General features: G+C 41.3%; 1 protein-coding gene across 3 annotated transcripts in view; it reads right to left on the bottom strand.

The window, feature by feature from the left end:
- Rnf144a (ring finger protein 144A) overlaps positions 1–22208 on the bottom strand; it is a 140273-nt gene that overhangs the window by 102850 nt on the left and 15215 nt on the right. Inside the window, exons 1-2 of one of the 3 annotated variants that reach the window (XM_045143011.1) lie at positions 4673–4742; positions 1513–1698 (exon numbers count right to left, since the gene is read on the bottom strand). The exons of 1 other annotated variant lie outside the window; for it this stretch is intronic. The gene's annotated coding sequence lies outside the window, so the exon portion shown is untranslated. Of the gene's footprint in view, positions 1–1512; positions 1699–4672; positions 4743–22208 lie in introns of those variants that run through there. One more of the 3 variants, XM_045143012.1, reaches the window with a different exon arrangement.

Raw genomic sequence — 22208 nt, 5'->3', positions numbered from 1 at the left:
ATCTCCCCACACACGAGCATGCATACACACATATACCACACACACATGTGCATCACTTCCCACACACAAGAATGCACGCACACACACATACCCCACACACATGTACATCACTCCCCACACACAAGCATTCACACACACACATATAACATACACACATGTGCATCACTCCAAACACATGCGCATGCAAACACACACATACCCCACACACATGTACATCACTACCCACACATGAGCATTCACACACACATATAACATACACACATGTGCATCACTCCCAACACACGAGCATGCAAACACACACATACCCCACACACATGTACATCACTCCCCACACACGAGCAGACACACACACACACATAACTACCCCCCACACGTGCATACACACACACACACACCAGATTCATGGTTCACATGAATCTGGGTCTCAGAGAATCACCCACTCAAAACTCAATTGCAAATCACACTACTGAGGCCTTGGCTCATTCTCGAAGCCCTTGCCTTCTCTCCACTGTCACCTGGGCCTTGCCAGCCTTCCACGGTTTGAGCGAGGGGACTTCTAGACTGAAAGGCAAACCCACAGCAGTGACATATGAGAGCACTCTGGCAAGAAGATGCAGTTCTGCCTCTTGAGTTCACTGTTGATACCTTTCCAGGTATAGACTCAGCTCAGAATGCTGAGGACACAGGCTGGACTATCCTCAAGGATGTTACCGAAACATGAAAACAGCCCAGTGCATCTCACACAGGAGAAAGAATAAGCAAGCAAGAATGTGCCAGTGGGCAGCCAGGCCTCCTCACTTGTCAGCCGCAGCCCCTGTGAATCAGACAACCCCTTTCACATGTGGTCTGGGTTATTTTGGAACCCCCAATAAGCTCTCACAAGTATAGACGGGATCAGCATATTTTTAAAGGCCCCAAAGGGCTAGCATCTATGTCATATTTTTATAGCTTCATTCAGGTTCGGATTTGTGTGCTCACTCTAAATTTAACCAGTATTTAAGTGTGCTGATTATAGCTGCAAACACACTTCTCATCCCAGTGTGTGGTCAGAGAGGTGGACAAAGAAGCAGCTTTGGAAATTTACAGCCCAGAAATAGTGTGTGGTCTGTCTGCTCAAGAAGAACCAACTCCTCTGTGGCAAACACTGAGAAGAGCAGCAAACGCCAGCAAACAAAAGACAGCAAAAAAGCAGGGTTTTCTATTCACATGTCTGTTACCAGATACCAGGCAGGCTCCTCCAGTGAAAGACATACCAGAGACCAACACACCGTCAGAGCAGGTGACTCACACAAACACAACTAAGCGGCTGAAATAAGTGGAGGGTATTTGAGCAAAATGTTCAGACATGATGCTGAATGTAAAGGAGATGATGAAAGTGAAAGTGCTTCCACCATTTCCTAATGGCTTTGCATGAAGTCTCAACCCATCTAGTTGTGGAAATGAGCTAGTAACAGCAAGACTGACTGTCTAGAAAGGCACTATGGAGAGAGAAACCTTAGTGAAGACACTGACCTCCTGCTTCCAGTCTACTAAAATGGTGAACCACTGGGAGTTTCACAGGTTCCCTGGCTCTGCCCGGAGGCCCTCAGAAACACGATCGTGGTGGGTGTGGGCCACAGAGGCTCCAAGTTGGTTCCAATTTGGGCTTGGGTAGAATCCTGTTTTTACTTCATTCTAGGGCATAGTCTTCTTTAAGACCTGTGAAGAAAGGAACAGCACAACACAATGCCCAAAATAATTGGTGGAAACCCCTGTACTGCACGATCTCCACGAATTCCTCTATGCTGAAGTTTTATGAGTCTACATTTAGACACAATGCACTGCTTCACAGTAAGACCTGCAGAAGAAAGAGGCCTGCCACTGTGTCACACACACCTCATAAATGTGCTTGATAATGAAATCTTGATGTGTCCCCAGAATTCCCAGCCACTTAAAGAAAATGAGAAAAGGAGGTTCTGTAATTTCAAATACATTGTTTACTTTTCAGCAGAGCAAAGTCACAGGTTGCTTTATGAATGCCAATATATGCTTACTAGAGAAAATAAGAGTAATATAAAACCATGAAATAAACAAATGTAGATTTCCACTTGACAGTTACTAAGTTTAACATAGCTGTGTTCCTTCTCTATGTCTGCATGATGTGTAAAGAAGCCCCTGCTCTCTCATAAGGGTGAGACCTGAACTATCCACTTAGCTCAATTTATTTTTTAAAAAATACATTTTCTACCCTGGCAATTAGCTATGCCTTCTTCACTGCCCTACATAAAGGTTGAAAGGAGCCTCAGAGCAGGGAAGAGCTCAAGCCCTATGACACATCTGAGTACTAAGTCAATTTGCAAGCACAGGAACACTCCTACCTCCAGGACCAACCAAGATCAACTGGAGACAATTGCTTTCCCCACACCATGCCTTACACTCTATAAAGGCTATTTCCACTGGGAAATATTCAAATAGATAAAACCAGAAAGAGATCAGTCAATCTTACAAGCCTACAGGTCAAGTAGAGAATTTAAGGCTTCTGTGATTCAGGGAAAAAAGGCAATTAAGAAAAATCAATTATTTTTCTTCATGTACACATTAAAATCCCAGTGTTTCAAAGTGCTTCCTATGCAAGCCTGATGACTATAGTTCAGATCCCCAGAACCCAAATAAAGCTCGATGCAAGTACCTTCTGTCATTCCAGGTCACCTATGACAAAAGGAGGTGAAGTCAGGAGAATCCTAAAGCTCACAGGCCAACTAGTCTGGACTTCACAGTGGCAAAAAAACAAGAGAGTTAAGAGAGATCTCTCACACATGGTGGAAGGTGAGGACCTATATCCAGAGGTTGTCTTCTGACCTCCACATGTGTATTATGGCACACATGCACCCATAAAGACAATACACACACACAAACACACACACACACACACACACACACATCTCAACAAAAGAAAAAATTTCCAGGGAGCTCAGGACTTAATGTACTTGCTGACAAAGCCTAAGAACCTGGGTTAGAATCTCCAGTTGCCATGTAAGCCAGATATGCAAGGTGGTACATACATCTGGAGTCTGTTTGCAGCAGCTGGAGGCTCTAGCATGCCATTATCTCTGTCCCTCTATCTGCTTACAAATAAATAAATTTAAAAACATATTTTAAAAAGTTCTCACTGTAAAAGAAAAAATACCAAATACAATTATAAAAAACAAAGTATGGGCTGGAGAGATGCTTAGAAGTTAAGGCACTTGCCTGAAAAGACAAAGGACCCAAGTTTGGTTTCCCAGTTCAAACTGGAGTTCATTTACAGTGGCTGGAGGCCCTGGTGTGTCCATTCTCTCTCTCTCCTCTCTCTGCCTGTTTCTTTAATAATAAATAAAATATTTTTAGGGCTGGAGAGATGGCTTAGCCGTTAAGGAACTTGCCTGCAAAGCCTAAGGACCTAGGTTTGATTCTTCAGTACCCACATAAACCAGATGTAGAAGGTGGCACATGCATCTGAATTTTGTTTACAGTGGCTAGGGGCCCTAGCGTACCCATTCTCTCTTTCTCTCTGTATGTGCCTCTTTATCTCTCTCTCTCTCTCTCTCAAATTAATTAATTAATCTTTTAAAATTAAAAAAAGAAACAAGAAAATGTTGAGCCTGGGGGCACAAGCTCATCATTCCAGCTACTAGGGAGGCTTTATGCAAGAGGATCCCATATTCAATACCTGTACGGGCTACAGAGTGACAGCCATGCTAGTTTGGACAGCTTATTGAGACCCTGCCTCCAAATATAAAGTAAAAACAGGGCTGTGGATATAGTTCATTGGTAATAGTGGTATAGAATGTGTAAAGCCCTGAGTTCAATCCCCAGTACTACAATAAAGGGGAAAAAAAAGAGAGAGAGAGAGAGAGAGAGAGAGAGAGATTGTAGGATTGTAATTGGAGTAAAAGAAGGTGATACATTTTTGGAGGTTCACTTTATTACCTCATTAAAAATCATCATTCTAAATTTGAATACACCAAGTAGCTTCAAAATAAACAAAGCAAAATAATAGAACTAGTTTTTTTAAAAGGCCAACACAACATCAGAGAAAGAAATATATATTGCTTCATACAGCAAATATATAAGCTAGTAAAAATATAGAAGGCATAAAGTTCACTGTAATTAATCTTGATTTAATAGACATTTAAAAGCCACAGCGAGCTGCAGAGATGGCTTAGAGGTTAAGTCATTTTCCTGCAAAGCCAAATGACCTTGGTCCAATTCCTCAGCACCCATACAAGCCAGATGCATAAGGTAGCACTTACATGTAAAGTTCCTTTTCAGTGGCTGGAGGCCCTGACACACCCATTCTCTCCCTCCCTCTCCCTCTTCCTCTCTCAAATAAATAAATAAAATATTTTTTAAAAAAAAATACAGGCAATTAATTGAGAACTCAGTCCTTTAAGTACACTCATACACACACGTATATGTATATAACATTTCCAATATCTGATACTATACTGGTTCACAGAAAAAAAAAAAACTTAGCAAATTTCAAAACACTCTCATATGAGCCATGCACCCCCAACTTCAGTGCAATTAAGATGGACATTTATAATGAGAGAATTCCTCACACTGGAAAATTTGGAAAGACATTTCCATGACTTATGGAATATAAAAGAAATTTAAACCAAAGGTAGAGGTAAATAATATGTAACCAACTTACCAGAACCAAGTCCACTGCAGACTGAGAGATGCGGTAAAACAGCACTGGGGAAAATCCACAACCTCAAAACCTATACTTGAAAAAAGGAGTTAAACATGACTTAGCTATTTCCAGCTTATGTTGAAGAAAAAGTTACTATAGACCAAAGAAACAGAATGAAAGGCTTCAACATAAAAAAACACAAAATGCATTTATAATTTTTAAAAGTTAAATATATATATGTATTTATGTACATGTATACATACATATATATATATACATATATATATATATATATGGAGAGATAGATAGATAGATAAAATACACACTTCAGGCTCACTGGTAAAGGAAGAAAAGAGTGTGAGCAGGAGTGGTGATGCACTAAAACAGGCAGAGCCAGAAGACTGTCATAAGCTCAAGTCTAGTAATGCACACAGAGTAAAACCCTGTCTGAAAAAACCAGGAACAGATGAAAGAGAAGGACAAAAGGGAAAGGAAGGTGGTGGAAGGAAGAAAGAGGGTAGGAGGAGGAGAGAAGTGGAGGACAGAGGAAGCAGGCACAAGGAGAAGGAAGGAAGAAGAGGGAATGAGGAAATGCGTTGCAAGAAGGAGGAAGGAAGGAGATGGCTTACATTGTATTTGTAATTAAAAACAAAAGACGCAAAGCTCTATGAATACTTTTATGCTTTATTAACTTGAAAAGTAGAGCACTATGGACATATTCTTAGTAACCTAACTTAAAAAAAATGACTGAAGAAACACTAGGTGTTTGAATAACTATTTAAGCTTTGACAATAACTGACTAGTTACAAATCTTCCCAAATGAGCCACTAGTTCCCCTTTCCAGTTGAGCACCACCAGCTTACCAAGAGCAGATAATACGCCTTATGCACAAAGCCTTCTGGGACATGGGGTGGGCTGGGTTAAGAGAATTTTTTAAAAATATCTCTTTCATCAGATAAAAGCAGTTAAAGAAAGGATATAGGCCAAACTCTCTCATTAGTAAAGAAGGAAAAACTTAAAATCAGATCAAATAAAAACCAGAGGCATATCAGATGTGTGTTTAAACAGGCTACTTTTTTCAAGTACAAGAGAGTTTGACATTGGAATAAACAATAAGTGTATCATAACACAGGAAGAAGAAAATGGTGGGAAGTGTGTTTGATCCAGGTATACATAGAACATGCCTGTGATAAATCTGAACATGCATTTGTGCTAAAAACAGAAAATAGAACTCTAAGGAACAGAAACATGGGGGGTTTCCTTAGCCTAACACAGGGCAGTTAGAGGAAAAGGAGCAGCAAATATCCTCAAAATCAGGCACAAGGGAAAAAAAGTCTTCTATTGCTTCTACTCTTCACTACACTACAGACACTAATGCATGAAGGGGATGTAGGCAGACTGAAAAGGGATACACAATTTTTCATTATTCACAAATGACATTTTATATACAGGAGGTTCTGTAGTTAAAATATCAATACTGAAGGTTTAGCAAAGTAAGTATGTGTACAGCACTCAGAGAGTCTATTATATCTGTATACCTGAACACTACCATTTCCAAAGATATTAAAAGATAACTAGGAACAAAGTCTATAAAAATGACTCATCTAGAGAAAAGTGTAAAACTATAACAAAATGCATAGATAGTGATAAAATATTTACAAATGAGAATAAGTACAAAATAGACTATTCTTCCTAATTATCCTATGTTTCATGTAAGTCAGTTATTTGCTGGATATGTGCATTTTTGTCTGTTGTATTGTATGTTCTGTTGTTGGTTTTGCTGATGCTCTTAAGTTACATGAATTAACTCTATAATAATCTTAATTTTAAGATTTTCCTTCTTTGCTCATGAGAGAGTTTGGTCCATGTCCTTTTAAGTGCTTTTATCTGATTTATGAACACTTTTTTTTTTTCATTCTTTTTAGCTCTCGCAATCTTATAGAGCTACAAAGGCCCAAATCCAGTCAAGTCCACTGCATAAAAAGCTGAAAATTCTCTGGGGACCACATATGAAGCCTTCCTCGAGAGCTGCATTACTCAGAGAAGTGCATGAGATATGGAGGAAAGCCTAAAATGTGGAATCATGACACACGGTGGAATGGACAGGACCACTTACAGCACGACAGTGCTAATGACCCAAGTGATACAGACAGCCACAAGTAGCAAAGAAAGGAAAGACAGGACAACAGGACCACAAAATCTTACAGGCAAAGACCTGCCCGCTGACAGGACAGTATGCACGTTGCCCTTGTTGGGAATGGAGGGCATTTGGATGGTCACTGATTACATTTTACAACTTACATGAAGTTCCCTGTGTGTCAAATCCCACCACAACCAAGGCATTAATTTATATTAAAAGTGGCATTTTATGTACCCTTAATTTTTCTAGACAGCTGGATAAACAACAAGACTTGCAATGGTTTTCTCTGGGGAGCATAAAGAATGAGCACTTTAACGTTTTATATAATACCCTGTCTGTAGTTTTATGCTCATAATTTTGCTATCTAGTTTATTAAGTAAGTAGTGATTCTGGAACTCAAGACCAAGGTTAAAAGAAGCAATAAAGACAGATCATGAATGGATTCAGAAATCATCAATAAATTTAAAGAGAATATGGCAGGTCTGTTGAAGGTCAGGTCTCTGGAAGAGAGGCCATGGACATATCCATCGCCTCCCATGTGACCCCACCCTATTCCACCGCCACACACAGCAGGATGTTTAAGGAAGCCCAAAGCTCCCTCCACAGTTTTCTGGTATTGAAGTCATGTCTAATTGTGATTTTTTTCAATTTAACCTGTATTCTACTGGAAGTTTTTGGACTTCCTAAGAAAAAGTAAAGCTACCCCTTCATGTCTATAAGGGTTTTAGCTCCAGTATTCTAGGAGATACCAAAACCTGCAATGTTCAAGTCCCATTTATGTTGTGGTACGGTGACTGTACAGAACCCGGCCATGTCCGCCTATAAACTTTAAAATGTCTCTGCTTTACTACATGCCTAAAACAACTCCTTGTAAATTGTTTTTAGGTTATTATCTACAGAATAATGACAAGAAATCAGCTGTATACATATAATATGGATGCAATTTTTTTCAAATATTTTCAACTTGCTGTTAGTAGATGTTGCAGTCAGGTTCGCATTGCTGGTAGAAATCACCCAACCAAGAGTAGCTTCTGGGAAAAAGAGGTTTATTTTGGCTTACAGGCTTGAGGGGAAGCTTCACGATGGCAGGGGGAAACGATGATATGAGCAGAGGGTGGACATCACCCCCTGGCCAACATAAGGTCGACAACAGGAACAGGAGAGTGTGCCAAACACTGGCATGGGGAAACTGGCTTTAATACCCATAAACCCGCCCCCAACAATACACTCCCTCCAGGAGGCATTAATTCCCAAATATCCATCAGCTGGGGAGCTAGCATTCACAACACCTAAGTTTATGGGGGACACCTGAATCAAACCACCACAGTAGAGTTTGGGGATATAGAACCCATTCACAAGAAGATATATAGTGTAAAATCCCGTCCCTAGACCAATCCTTCCTCAAAGATCTAGAAATAGTATTTTCCCCTTCCTGTGAAACACAACACCTCCTATTTCTAGCTAATCCTCACATTGGGTCTTACACTGTAGAGAAAGTATAATGGTAGGATCTTTGTCTAGATGTTCAAAACCTCCAATTGCACATTATTTTCTCTCTGTGTATGTTGGTAAAAAGGTAACTCTCTCAGTTGACTTCCAACTGCACTACCACAGTCCACGTAAAGTGGTCCCAGGAAAGACTTCCACCAGCAGTCATTTTGCAGTCAGCATCTCCAGAGACCAACAACTCCTAGTTCCTAGTCATCCCTCTTCAAATCTTACCATCTACGTCTATTACTGAACTCAATAATAATGTTCAAAATGCTGCAGTCATTTATCTGAATTCAGTACTTCTGTCTACTCCCACAGCAGGGCACTCTTACTGCTGGGGCTCAAGATCTCAAGAGGCCCACAAAACACTGCTGGAATCCCAGTATCCAGAAAGGACCCCTCCACTCCCACACCGTCATGTCCACCTGGATCCTGTAGGGCCCTGCAATCCTAAATTGCTTTTGTTCCAAATTCACACATTTTCTAAGTTTTCCTAATTATTCCTTTTCTCCTGTGGTTAAGAACAGAACCTCAAGGGTCCCTACAAAACTAATTATATATAATCCGATAAAAATGACATAAAGTTTTAATAAGACCCCTTTCAGGATAATATTGTTCAAATTTTTCATTTTTTAGATATAGTAACTGTCTATGCCCTATTCACATAAGCATATAGATGGGAAAAGATGTGTGATAAAAATGAAATTCATTGAACATTTTGCAAATACAAGCCCAAAACCACAGAGTAATAAAATCAAGCTAATTTTAGTGATCATCTGACAATCAATAGATCTTCCAACAAAAGAAAAGCTTTGGTAACCACCAGAACTGCTCAAGAATTTAACACAAAGACATTAGTGATCTGGTCCCAATTTCTGGCAAGGCCAGTACAAGGCTGTATGAGGGCTCTGTAAATACTTCATTGTCCTCACAACTTGTTCCTCTCTTTATGTCCATGGGCCATGTGGAGCCTTCAGCATGTGGTCTTATTACAAAAAGGCATCACTTCCCTACTTTAATATTTCCAGTAATTTAAGAGGGAGAACACATAACTCATATTAAAATCATCAGTCAATTAGACACACATTCTTCCACAAAAGAATTCACCTAAGTTTTAAACTCAAACGTTTCAATTTATATATATATAGTTTATGTCTATAATATGTCTATCATCTACAGACAGATAATTCTAAAACACAGACAGACATATTACAAAGAAAAACTCACACAATGGACTTTTATAATCAATAGTCAGGATTAAAATTAGATTGTGGTCAATGAATTATGTGATCTGTTTTAAAACAAATTGCACAGACAAAATACTAATGGCTTTCTCATTATTATTTAATAATGCCATAGTAAATGGAACTGAGCTGTGGGGCTATTTATGAAACTCTATGTATGGGAGAAGGTTACATGGGCCTTTGCCACTAAATGTCAGTGCACATCTATGACACTATTGTCAACCTTTTGGGGAATAACAAAAACCATTGTAGCTTACAGATCAGAGAAAGGCATGAGTGCTTGGTGATGGGTTAGGCTGTTAAACTGACAAGAGGTGGACTTGTGGTGGATAGTTTTGATTGCCAACTTGATTACAGTAAGAAATACTTAAAACATGAATCAGTCCTTTGGGTGTAACTGTGAAGGTGTTTTCAAAGGATGACCTGTTCTGAATAAGGGGGACACCATCCCACGGACTTTAGTCTCAGCCTAAATAAACCAGGAAAAAGCTAGCTGGGCACCAGCATTTGTCTTTCTCTCCTTTTTCCACTGAGATGTGAACAAGTTGGCTTCATACTACCACACCCACAGCCCAAAGCCCCTGCCACTACCCAGCCATCCCTACCCTGAAGAACTTTACTCTTAAACCCAGAGCCAAGAAAAATCCTTCTTCCCATAAGTTTCTTCTTTCAGTTATTTTATCACAGCAATGAGAAAAGCAATTAATACTATATGCATTATAATGGTCTGAAGAACTCAAAAGCTAAAGGTAAACAAAACAAATCCTGTAACTGAGATGCATGTGTAAAATGTGGTTATGTGATTTAGCTTAATAATGATTCTGGACACTGCACCACAAAAAGATTGTGTCCAACCATTTCTCTTCCTAAAATCAGGGATATTTTCCCCCACTTCAGTGTAACTCTAAGCCCATGCTCAATTGCAGCAAGGTGCTGATAGCTGCTCGAAGTTTGCCATGGCCTTTGCCCTACAGAATGACCAGCCCAAAACTCACAACAACCAGCAAGGAGCAAACAGCTGTGGTTCTCTGAATCCCAGATATTCCCAAAGACAATGATGGTCAAGGCCAAGCCAAAGTTTCTCAGCCACATTCCCTTTTTGTAACTTAATGATGCTGTGCATGTAGAGGGTGGAAGGAAAACAACAGCAGAAGGCTATCTTTCAGACTTAGCTACCTAATGTCAAAATGTGTGAATGGGGGTGGCCTAGAGGCATCAAAACCAGCACACTTCATCCCAAACATTTATGATATCTTTGCTTGAATTATAATTCTTTCTTTTTGGTATGTTTGCATCTTCAACCTTAATTTCATGCATATGAAGCCATTTCATATTTCTTTTTTGTTTGTTTGTTTTTAGTTTTAGTTTTTTTTGGTAGGGTCTCACTGTAGCCCAGGCTGACCTGGAATGTACTATGTAGTCTCAGGGTGGCCTTGAACTCATGTTGATCCTCCTACCTCTGCCTCCCGAGTGCTGAGATTAAAGGAGTATGCGACCAAGCCTGGTTCATTTCCTACTTCTTTGAATGTGTTAGAGACAGATTTCCAAACAGAATATTCTAGGAGGTGAGTACAGGCAGATGCTGCACAGAGTGCAGACTCCACTCAGTCTTAGCGAACATTCTTCACAGCATCCTAAAAGTCGCCTTCTTATCTGGAAGAGTGTGTTTCTCTGGACCAGTAAGTGCTTCATAACCCTGTAACATTAATGTTAGGATTAAAAAAGATAGAAGCTTGGCTGAAGAAATGGCTTAGTGGTTAAGGTGTTTGCCTGCAAAGCCAAAGGTACCCAGGTTCAATTCCCTATAACCCACGTAAGCCAGAAGTGCAAGGGGCATAAGTATCTGGAGTTCATTTGCAGTGGTTAGAGGCCCTGGTGGGCCCATTCCCTCTCTCTCTCTCTCTCTCTCTCTCTCTCTCTCTCTCTCTGTCTTTCTTCTGTTCTATCTTTCTATGCTTGAAAATAAATAATTTTTTTTAAAAAGATAAAAGCTTTTGCCGGGCGTAGTGGCGCACGCCTTTAATCCCAGCACTCGGGAGGCAGAGGTAGGAGGATTGCCATGAGTTCGAGGCCACCCTGAGACTCTGTAGTGAATTGCAGGTCAGCCTGGGCTAGAGTAAGACCCTACCTCAAAAAGCAAAAAAAAAAGATGAAAGCTTTTGAGGCCCTAGCATTCCATGGAAGGGGTGAGCAGATTGGAGTATAGCTTCCAACATCATTTTTCAGTAACCTTCCACATCACAGCACAGTGACTCAGCAAAGAAATGGGGACATATCAGCCATTATTGCTTATGTGCATAAATGAAGAGTCCAGGAAGATTTCCTAAAAAGCCCTCTGAAAGGGCAGGAAATGATAATAAATGCCAGAAGGGAAATCTAGGAGCTAGAGTGTGGAAAAAGAGATATGAAGACTACATTTCTATCAATACCCAAAACCTCAGTTCCATCACTCAGAACAGGACCTCCTGCCTCTGCTACTTCCTGCAGAGCCTCAGGCTCCAAGCTGCTGACTCCCTGTACCACTCACCTCCCAGCCAAGGTCCTCCCTATCACAGCATAGCTTCAGTCCCTATCATGAAGCACACCTCTCCTGCACATTATGGGCACCAACCTCTCACTTTGTCCCTAATTAATTGGCCAAAGAGTGGCTCAACTCTTCTATCTGTGAAATGTGTGCAAGTGTATGTGTGTGTGTGTGTGTGTGTGTGTGTGTGTTCACATATATGTGCATGTGGAGGCCAGCAAACAACCTTTTAGTATCATCCCTAGGAACACTACCTCCTTCCAGGGCCTGGAGCTCACCAATTAGACTAGACTGGCTGGTCAGGGAGCCTCAGGGAACTTCCGGTCTCCATCTCCATACTGCAGGGATTATAGACAGGCAACACCACATCTGGCATGTGTACAACTTCTGGGGGGTGGAACTCAGGTCCTCAGGCTTTGAAGGTCAGGGCTCTAGCAACCCAGCACCAGTGTTAATTATTAACTGAAGGTGTTTCCAACTTTCCAGCTAGGTCATCCCAACCACAGACTCCCTCCCTGAGGTTATAATGTGCTCCCTCCCTCATATCTTCCTCCACCAGGGTGCTCTCCACTGGTAACTTGGTTTCCTATCTCACAAAGAAAGGCAACAGCAGGCCCACAGAGTTCCTCCACCCCGTGAGAATGCATTATCAGTACCTCAGTCTCTAAGTCCCTTAATACAGTATCTAAGCCCTTGGGCATCTTCTGAAACCACCAGCTCTCTTCCACTGCCTACATCTCTCCTGTGCAAGAGATGTCTTCAACAGCCTCAGTCCAGCATCCTCAAGATGTCAATCTACTCAGTCACTGCAACTGGTACACAGACAGGCCAAGAACACTTCCAACTAAGACATGATTATTCTGACCTTTCCACTGTGCTCCTTCTCAGCAAAGATACTCAAAACAATTACCAATCATGTAGTTCACTCCTGCCCACACTACCACTGCCCCAAGACCAGACGGACCCCACTAAAGCCACCAATGCCCCTGATGGCTCAGATCCCCAGCACTTATTTGTCCTCCTCTCATGCAGCTCATGAGCTCCTGGACACAGATCTTCCTGAACAAATGGGAATGACTTCAAGTGGCCTCCCCTTGTATCCTCTATGCTTCTGGCTGTCCCTTCTTTGTCTCCTTTGGGAGTGTGCCCTCCATTTCTACTCCTCATGAAGCTGGAATCTCTTACAGCCCAGTCTTTGAATGACTCTCTCACCAGGCATCTCTTCAGATTTTACTCCTTCAAGCACCAGCTAGTGGCCAGAGGCCCCCTCATTGCATTGCACAGCAGACTGCCCTCTCAAAAGGAGAAGGAGCTCTGGATACAGTGGTCCACACAGAATCCCCTTGGAGTGTACTGTAATCCCAAACTCAACATGTCCAGAAAGCAATTTCTAACCCCTTTTTGACACCCAAATCTTCTCTAAATAATCTTTCCCCTTTCTAGCTGCTTAAGCTGAAGTGTTTGGCATCATTAAAGAATTTTCTCACACCTACAAACCATCAGGACATCTTACAAGTTCTGTCTTCAAAATATACCCAGCAGCGCACACTTCTCTCTACTTCCCTGCTACTTGCACAGCATGCTGCCTTCGTGTCCAGTGTGGACCACAGAGTTTTCTCTAGTGGCCCCTGGGATATCCTCCTGGATTCTGCATCTACTCCTAATAGACTGAAAAGTGAACCCTTTAAGGTATAATGCAAGTCCCTTCCTTTTCTGCTTAATAAAACACTGCATTTCCCATGAGGCAACCTGAAATCCCCTATTGAATACCACGCCAGACACTTCCGGGCTCTTTTTCTGACCTAACCTGCCTCTTGCTCTCACAGGCTAGATGCTAGGCATCCTCAACTCTAAATCATAAATACAACCCCCCCAACGTGTCAAGCCTTCAGACTTAAGCCCCTCTGCAGTGTTCCTGCCCACATACTAAATGGCTAGCTCCTGAAGTTCTTTAAAGTACATGTTCAAAATCCTCCTGCTTAGTCAGACCTCGCTGGCCACCACCACTATGCACCTGCAAAACGTGGCTGACTTTTTCTTTTCTCCCCAACATCGGTGCCTTGTGAAGTGCCATACTGATTTCTTCACACACCACCTGTTCGCATCATCCCCGTGCCTGCTCCTGCACCGCTCTCACGCGCACCTCCAGCAGAGGCACCGGAAGCGCAGACCCCTGTACTGCGCTCACGGCATTCATGTGCTGCCTGAGAACAGCGCTGACACAGGTGGAAGATAAGTCTTTACATGCTCACTGAAGGAAGGAGTTCAGGAGACCCCGGGTTTGTCAGTGACTGTCTGAACATGCTTCCTATCTCTAACATAAGGCCAGCAACATCGGCCTTACCTGGTGGACTCAATCATTAACCAAGAACTATTGTAAACCTCTACATATGATAAATTGTTCAACAGCGCAGCACAACACATGGAGAGTCTTCCTTAAAAGTCATTCAGTAAATAAAAATAATTTTTTTAAAAAAAGGGCTGGAGGGATGGCTTAGTGGTTAAGCCATTTGCATGCAAAGCCAAAGGACCCTGGTTCAATTCTTCAGAACCCATGTTAGCCAGACGCACAAGGGGGCACATGTGTCTGGAGTTCATTTGCAGTGGCTGGAGGCCCTGACATGCCCATCCTCCCTCCCTCCCTCTTTCTCTCCCTATTTCTCTGTCAAATAAATAAGAATAAAATATTTTTTTTTTTTAAGTCATGCAGGGGAGCTGGTAAAGAAATTCCCTTTAAATTGTGGCTTAAGAGGGATGGAAAATTCCATTCAGACACACCAACCACTGGACAGCTGACCTGAGACTCCACTACAGAAAGACAGGGGAATAATTCTAAGCCTTACCTTTCCACATTCAAAGTCACCTGTGAGAACTTCAGAGGGAAGAGAAATGGTGTCCTCCAGCCAAGTTTCCAGGTCCTACTGAGTTTATGTGCATTCACCTGGCTTTCCCCTCAGGTCTGGTGTCCACATGGGAAGGTGGGAAGGAGGCTGAGGGGCTCAGGTACTGACTCCAAACCAAGAAGGGAGGCCCTGTGGGCGTCAGACTTAGCAGAGTATGAGGTACCTGGGGAGTGAGAGAAGGGTGCTAGACCACCCTAGGTGTTGACCCTGATGTTCCTATTGCCCAGACCCAGGGAAAACTATTGAAATAGCTATGTGGAAGCTCATCACCATAAACATGAGTATGACATGACAGCAAACTGGAGCAGCTGAGATATACTAGATAAAAGAAGGGATTCCAACAAGAAGTTAACAGATAAATGCCTTCCTTTTTTTAACCACCCAGCACTTTCCCAACAAGACTCCTGCAGCCGAAGTCTAGAAGCTTAAAGGAAAGTTGTTCTTTTTTCCAATCTGCAGGTCAAGGTTGAAAAAATTAATTCAAAAGTTTATATCGACCAAAAATAGAATTAAAGTGATACAACAGAAACTATTTAAGGTCACCTCCAAAAGCACCAAAAGAAAAGCACATGAAAGACTACAGGACACAGAAGATAAGCAGCCAAGGGAAACAGTACATGGTCATGATCCCACCACACTAGTATTTACATTCAATGGCTTCAACATGCCAAGCAAAAAGAGGAGATTGGAAGGACAGAAAAACTATAGGCTTTTATATATAGCACACTTAGAAAAGTGCCAAAACCATACTAGAAACAAATTTAACAAAAGCTATGTAAGACTTGTACATTGAGAACTACCAAAGCATTATTCAAAGAAATCAAAGAAGACCTACCTAGATTGAAAGACATCCCATGTTCACAGCCTGGAAGGTAGCATTATTAAGACAGAAATGTTTCCAAGACTGGTTAAAAGATATCTATTAACAGACTCAATGAAATCTCTAATAAAAATCCAATTGTCATGTTGGATTTTTTTTCCAAAATTTGACTGGCTGATTCTAAAATTCACTGCAAAATCCAAGAGCCAAAAGAACTGTGCAAAGAAATATAGAAAATATACTTCCCACATCCTCCCTCCGAACCTCACTACAAAGTTAATTGTGATGGTATAGCAGGAGCACAAAGATGGGCGTAAGGGGACACCTGCCTCGCTGAGTTTTGATAGGTGTGCCCTGACGTTCCAATGGGCAAATGTGAGCTGCTTTTGGTTTGTTGTTATTATTATTATTTTTTTTTTTGCAATAAATGGTGCTGAAAACCGAACTTCGATATAGGCTATACTTTTTACAAAGTTAAATCCATATAATTTTAGACCCAAATGTAAGAGTTAAACTTGTAAAACTCCCAAAAGGTAACATGAAATTTAGGCTGGGGATAGTGGCACACACATAATTTCAGCTCTTGGAAGGTAGAGGCAGGAGAATCAGGAATTCTAGGCCATTCTTACCTACATAGCAAGTTTGAGGACAGCCTGGGCTACATGAGACCCTATCTCAAAAAAAAGAAAGAAAATATAAATCTGATCTTGGATTAAGCAACAGTTTCTTAGATAAAGCACCAAAAGCAAAAACAACAGAACACAAATTATATGTACTAGATACCATCAATGTGGGTCAAAGGACACTATCCAGCGAGTGAAAGGGCAAGATTAGATTACATCAGAATTCCTCCATTTTTTTTTTTCAAGTAGTTTTGTTCATTAGGACCACAACAGCCATATCTAAGCTCTGCTTGTTTCTATACTTCTGGTCACAGAGAAAATCAACAGTCATTTCCCCTCCAGCCCAACAGAAAGCCCCAGCTCCTTCAACACAGGCCATAAGAGCAGTCATGTTAGGACTGATGATGCTTCTCTCTTCTTTTTTAAGTGTGTACATATATGGTGTGCGAGTGTGAGTGTGCATGTTCACATGTAGGCATAGATGTGCACGCAGGTGCACATGGAGGCAAGAGGACAACCTCAGGTGTCATCCTCAAAACAAAGTCCATCCCTTTTGAGACAGGGTCTCTCACTGGCCTAGAGATCACCAATTATGGTAAACATGCTGTCCACTGATTTCTAGTAATCTATCTCCACCTCCCCAGCATTGTGATTATATGGGCTTATAGATGCACACCACCATGCCATCTGTTACATGGCTTTGCTTTATGTGGCTTTAACATGGGTTCTGTGGATCAAACTCAAGTCCCTGTGTACTGGTTGAATAATCTTCCAAGGCCCAGACCCACATACTTCTTTAGTGATATCTCTTCCTCTTTGTTCACAGGCAACCTGTAACTGCTGACATTCTTGCAATACTTGTGAGCAGACTGCTCAGGGCCGAGGCTTCAAGGCTCACTCTGCCTCCCCAGAAGAGCCCTAATCCTCCCTTCAGAAATACCATATTCTACAATGAGCAACCCTGTTCCCTACGTATGGCTAGTTTTGCACTGTCCTAAATAGCTCCATAACACCTATTCCACAAGAAGGCCTACACTAGGCCCTAAATATACTCTCTGCTTTCATTTAGCAAAAGACAACAAAATCCACAATCTTTTTGTTCCAAGTGTCTGCTAGTTTTCCCAGGTAAGAAAGCTTGTAAAGAGAATTGTGACCTCCAGCAGGAAGGAAGGGCCTGTGCCGCTGACACCCTGATGCTTTTCATGCTTGTTTTTTCAAAAACATATTTTCTTACAGTTTTTCTTCAGAGAGATAGTGACCATGGGTTTGCTAGGATCTCTTGCCACTGTAAATGAATTCCAGACACATGCACTACTTTAAGTAAATGACTTTATATGGGAACAGAGGAATTGAACCCAGGCCATTAGGTTTTGCAACCAGTGCCTTTAACCAATGAACCCAAACACCCAGATCTACTTTTACAGAACACTAAGGGTGAAAGGGGAATGGTATCTTCTGGCCCTTAATGTGCTCTTATACTCCTGCCTCTGCAGGACCCAAGCAGGAAGATCAAGCTGGATAAGTCAGTCCCTATTCTTTTGTTTTTAATTATTTTTGTTCATTTTTATTTATTTGAGAGTGGCAGACAGAGAGAGAAAGATGGGGAGAGAGAGAATGGGCACTCCAGGGAGCCCTGGCTAAGGGACCCTGAGAAGCTCTTGTCAATAGTGCATTCAGACACACGGGTGAAGGTGTCTCCCCAGCCACTTAGATGCAAGGCTAGGAGGAACCTGGAGAGACCTAGGGAGAAACTGAGGTTTCACAGTGTTAGAATGCTATGGAGAAACAGAAGCAGAAATAGCTATGGTAAGAACAGAAAGGAAAAGTGATTCAGCAGCTAACCTCTTCCACAAACATGCAGGAGGGAGGGCCTGAAGGTTATACAGACGACTCCCAAAGAGGAGGAGGATAAAGCATGATGTCTCAGCTCAGTGGCCTTTGCAAGAGCAAAAGCTTGAAGGAGACTTAAATGCTCACCAACACAGGACAAGTTAAATCAATAATGTGGTACCATACATCCAAGTGACAGTGAGCTGGCCATATACACACCTGCAAATACAAGAGCAGTGTGTACAATAATTTATATTATGTGACTGTATTTGCAAACATAACTGAACACAATTTCTCTAGAAGACAGCAAAGGAAAAAAAAATTGTGGGTGATTGTTTTACCTGCTTTTCTCATTGCTGTGACAACCATTATGACAAAAGCACCCTAGAAAAAGATCAGCATGTTCTGGCTCATGGTTTAAGATTGCAGTCCATCATGATTGGTAAGGCACAGCGGCAGGATCATGAGGCAGGTGGTCACATTATATATCTAGTCAGGAGGTGGAAAGAAATGAATGCTGTCTTCAACTTACTTTTTCCTTTTTATTCAGTCTGGGACCAGAGCCCATGAAATGGTGCTGACTACAGGTAGACTGGGTCATCCCACTTCAATTAACCTAATCTAGAAACTACCTCACACACTTTCCTGGAAGCTGGTCTCCTATGTGATTCTGTCAGTTGATAATATCATCACAGTGATGATTAAAAACCAAAGAAATTTCACTCTTCATTTTATTCCTTCCAAACTTTATTTCACTTTCTGCATTTACAACTATAAATATTTACAGGCTAAAGATCTTTGACAGTAAATTTTACCCATGAGTTTGTTCACACAGAAGAATTGGTATTTTTCATTTGCTTGATAAAAAGGATGACATGTCCTAAATATAACACATTGCAAACTGAGTTAAACACCCACAAAAGAAGGGCTCCACTCCTTCACATTCCAGGCCCTGAAGCAGAGCTGCCAGCCCACACAGGAATCAGAGTTAGTGAGCCTCTTCCTTCCCCTCACTCTCTACCTTCCTTTCTGCTCCATGGCATAAGAACTTTTAACCTCTGCTCTGAAGCATATGATTATCGATGCAAAACACATGCGAAAGGAGGGACCTCTGACTTCTTACACACAGAGGGGCCAAAGGGACTCCCTGATTCACCCCCAAACTTTCCATTTCTAAGCCTTGGCCTTCCTTCCAGCTGCTGCTGCTGATCCTGCATGCCAGGATTTCAAAATACAGCCCCACTCTAGGCAGTGTAGCTCACAGCAGCAGAGTGGCGGCGTTCACATGTGCAGCCTGCTTGGCTGTAATATGAATAGGGGCTTGTCCAGCTTCAATCAAGCACCTCTCTGTGTGCACAGTAGACAGAGTCTTGTGCACTGAGAGCCCTGGCCCCACAGCCACCCTTTTAGGATTGTCTTGAAGCAACTTACTTCATATTTGCCTTCTCTGGGGGAAAATAAATACACTCTCAAGCAATGAAGAACTTATCAAATTACAGCTGGGGACAACTCATCAGCTCATGGGTGATCAAGTAATTAAATGTTTTTTTGTTTTTTTTTTTAATTCTCTTGTCTTGAAAGGCATTTGGATAATTCTACCATCATTCCTAATTCTAAAAAGTCACTCACAAAAATGAAGCTGTTTCTTGAGCTTAGAGCTGCTCATAAAGAACCAATTGATTTACCCTACTGGGTACTGAATGAAGCACAAAATAAAAAGTATGCTGCAGTAGAGACACTATACCAGAAAGAAATAATTTGCTTAGAATGGTGAGATAATATAATACATTAACTTTAAGGAACACAGAAAGCAATTTCCTTGACTACGTAATTTTGAAAAGAATAAGGTAAATTTATATATGTTGATAAAGGGAAAAATACTCCCAATAACAATATGCATGTGTGTGGCGGGAGATGGTGGTTGGGAAACCTATTAACAGAAAGACTCACAAGCAGTGAGGGTCCAAAGACTGAAGTGCTAGGCAAGAGACAGAAGGCCTTACACTGTATCATTTTATACTGTTAAATATTTTGAATCTTTACTGTATTATATGCATTTTATTCATCAAGGTAAGACTCAGAGTGTAGGATGAACTATCTTAGCAGTAGTAGTGCCTTCACCACATTGCAGTTAGCAGCACTACAATCTAACTCAAAATCCCTTGACATCATCTCAAAACAGGAGCTTTTAAAACCCAGTAGCATGTCATTCTCCATGCCCTCTTTCCAGTGCCAGACCCCTGGCAAGCTACATTGCACCAATGGTCTTACTTCTAGACAGTTCATCAAAATGGAATTATATAATACCTAACCTTTAATGTCTGCCTTTTTCTGCAGTTCATTTTTAAAACCCTAAATTTTAAATAACGTACTTCTTAGAAAATTCCACCGAAGTCATTAATTACATTTCTTCATGAGTATTTGGACATCTAATAGCTACATATCAATTACACTATATCCCACAAATTACAGATAAAGGTATCTGTTCAAAAAGTATCCAGATAATGACTTACTACTTAATGGACAATAAGTTTCCAGTCAATAAAACATATGCAAAAGTACCCTGAACAATTGAAAAGAGACAGATGGTTACATTTGAAGGTGGAAGGAAGAGCAGAAGGGTTCACTAAAGTTAACTATAGATTAGAAGGCCAAGTCTCAGAACCATAAAACTGTCCAACCTCACAGGGTAATTCACAGCCCTTTGTGAAGTAAGCCTTGTCCACAACCACAGTTAGGGAACACAGGAGGCTCACACAGGAGAGAAACAGACAGGTACGGGTAAAACTCAAGATATTAGAACCAATACATAAAATTTCCCAAAAGTCATTACTTTCATATTTACAGGAAAGGTTAGACAAAGCAAAAACCAGTGACTTCTTAGACCCACAAGAAAACTGAGGTCTCAGGACAAACCCATACTTCAAAATCTACAGAGGGGTTGTTAGACTCATGGTTACAAGCTGTCAATGTTATAAGGAGTGGGGGAGAGAAAGAGGGGATACTGTGTCCCACAAAGATTGTACTACAAAATCTGCCATCAAGATGCCTTTTGAAAGCAGGGTTAGGTTTTAAAAATGTATACTGCAAATGCTAGGACAACCACTGGAAAAAAATGTTATAAACAATGGATAGGCTAACAGAGGTTATAACATGGGATTGCATAAACTTTTAACCACAGATGTCAGAGAAAAAAAAAAGCATAACAATAGGGCTGGAGAAATGACTTAGCGGTTAAGGTGCATGCCTGTGAGGCCTAAGGATCCTGGTTTGATTCTCCAGATCCCATGTAAGCCAGATGCATATGGTGGCGCATGCATCTGGAGTTCGTTTCCAGGGGCTAGAGGCCCTGGCATGCCCATTCTCTCCCCTCCCCTCTCTCCGTCATAAATAAATAAAAATAAATATTTTTAAAAGCATAACAATAAATAGAAAATAGCTACAAACATGGTAGATATTAGTTCAACTATATCAAAAATCACTTGAAACATAAATGATGAAACAGTCAGGTTCACAGTGTTGACAAAAAACTCCCAACCAAGAGCAGCTTGTGGGAAAATGGGGTTTATTTTGGCTTATGGGCTCAAGGGGAAGCTCTGTGATGGCAGGGGAAAACAATGCCATGAGCAAAGGGAGGACATCCCCTCCTGGTCAACCTCAGATGGATAACAGCAACAGGAAAGTATGCCAAACACTGGCAAAAGGGAGCTGGCTATAACACCCATAAACCTGCTCCCAACAATACACTGCATCCAGGATACTTTAATTCCCAAATTGTCATCAGCTGGGGACTTAGCATTCCGAACATCTAAGTTTATGGGGGACACCTGAATCATACCACCAAAAGTGGTCTAAATACATCAGTTAAAATAGATGGATTTTCAAAGTGGATTTAAAAAAGCAAGATTCAGGCTGGAGAGAGGGTTCAATGGTTAAGGTGCTTGCCTGCAAAGCTTAACAACCCTGATTTGATTCCCAG

This window comes from Jaculus jaculus, chromosome 2, assembly GCF_020740685.1.
Source record: "Jaculus jaculus isolate mJacJac1 chromosome 2, mJacJac1.mat.Y.cur, whole genome shotgun sequence".
In the NCBI taxonomy this organism is placed as follows: domain Eukaryota; kingdom Metazoa; phylum Chordata; class Mammalia; order Rodentia; family Dipodidae; genus Jaculus; species Jaculus jaculus.
This window is presented reverse-complemented; position numbering and strand designations above follow the sequence as displayed.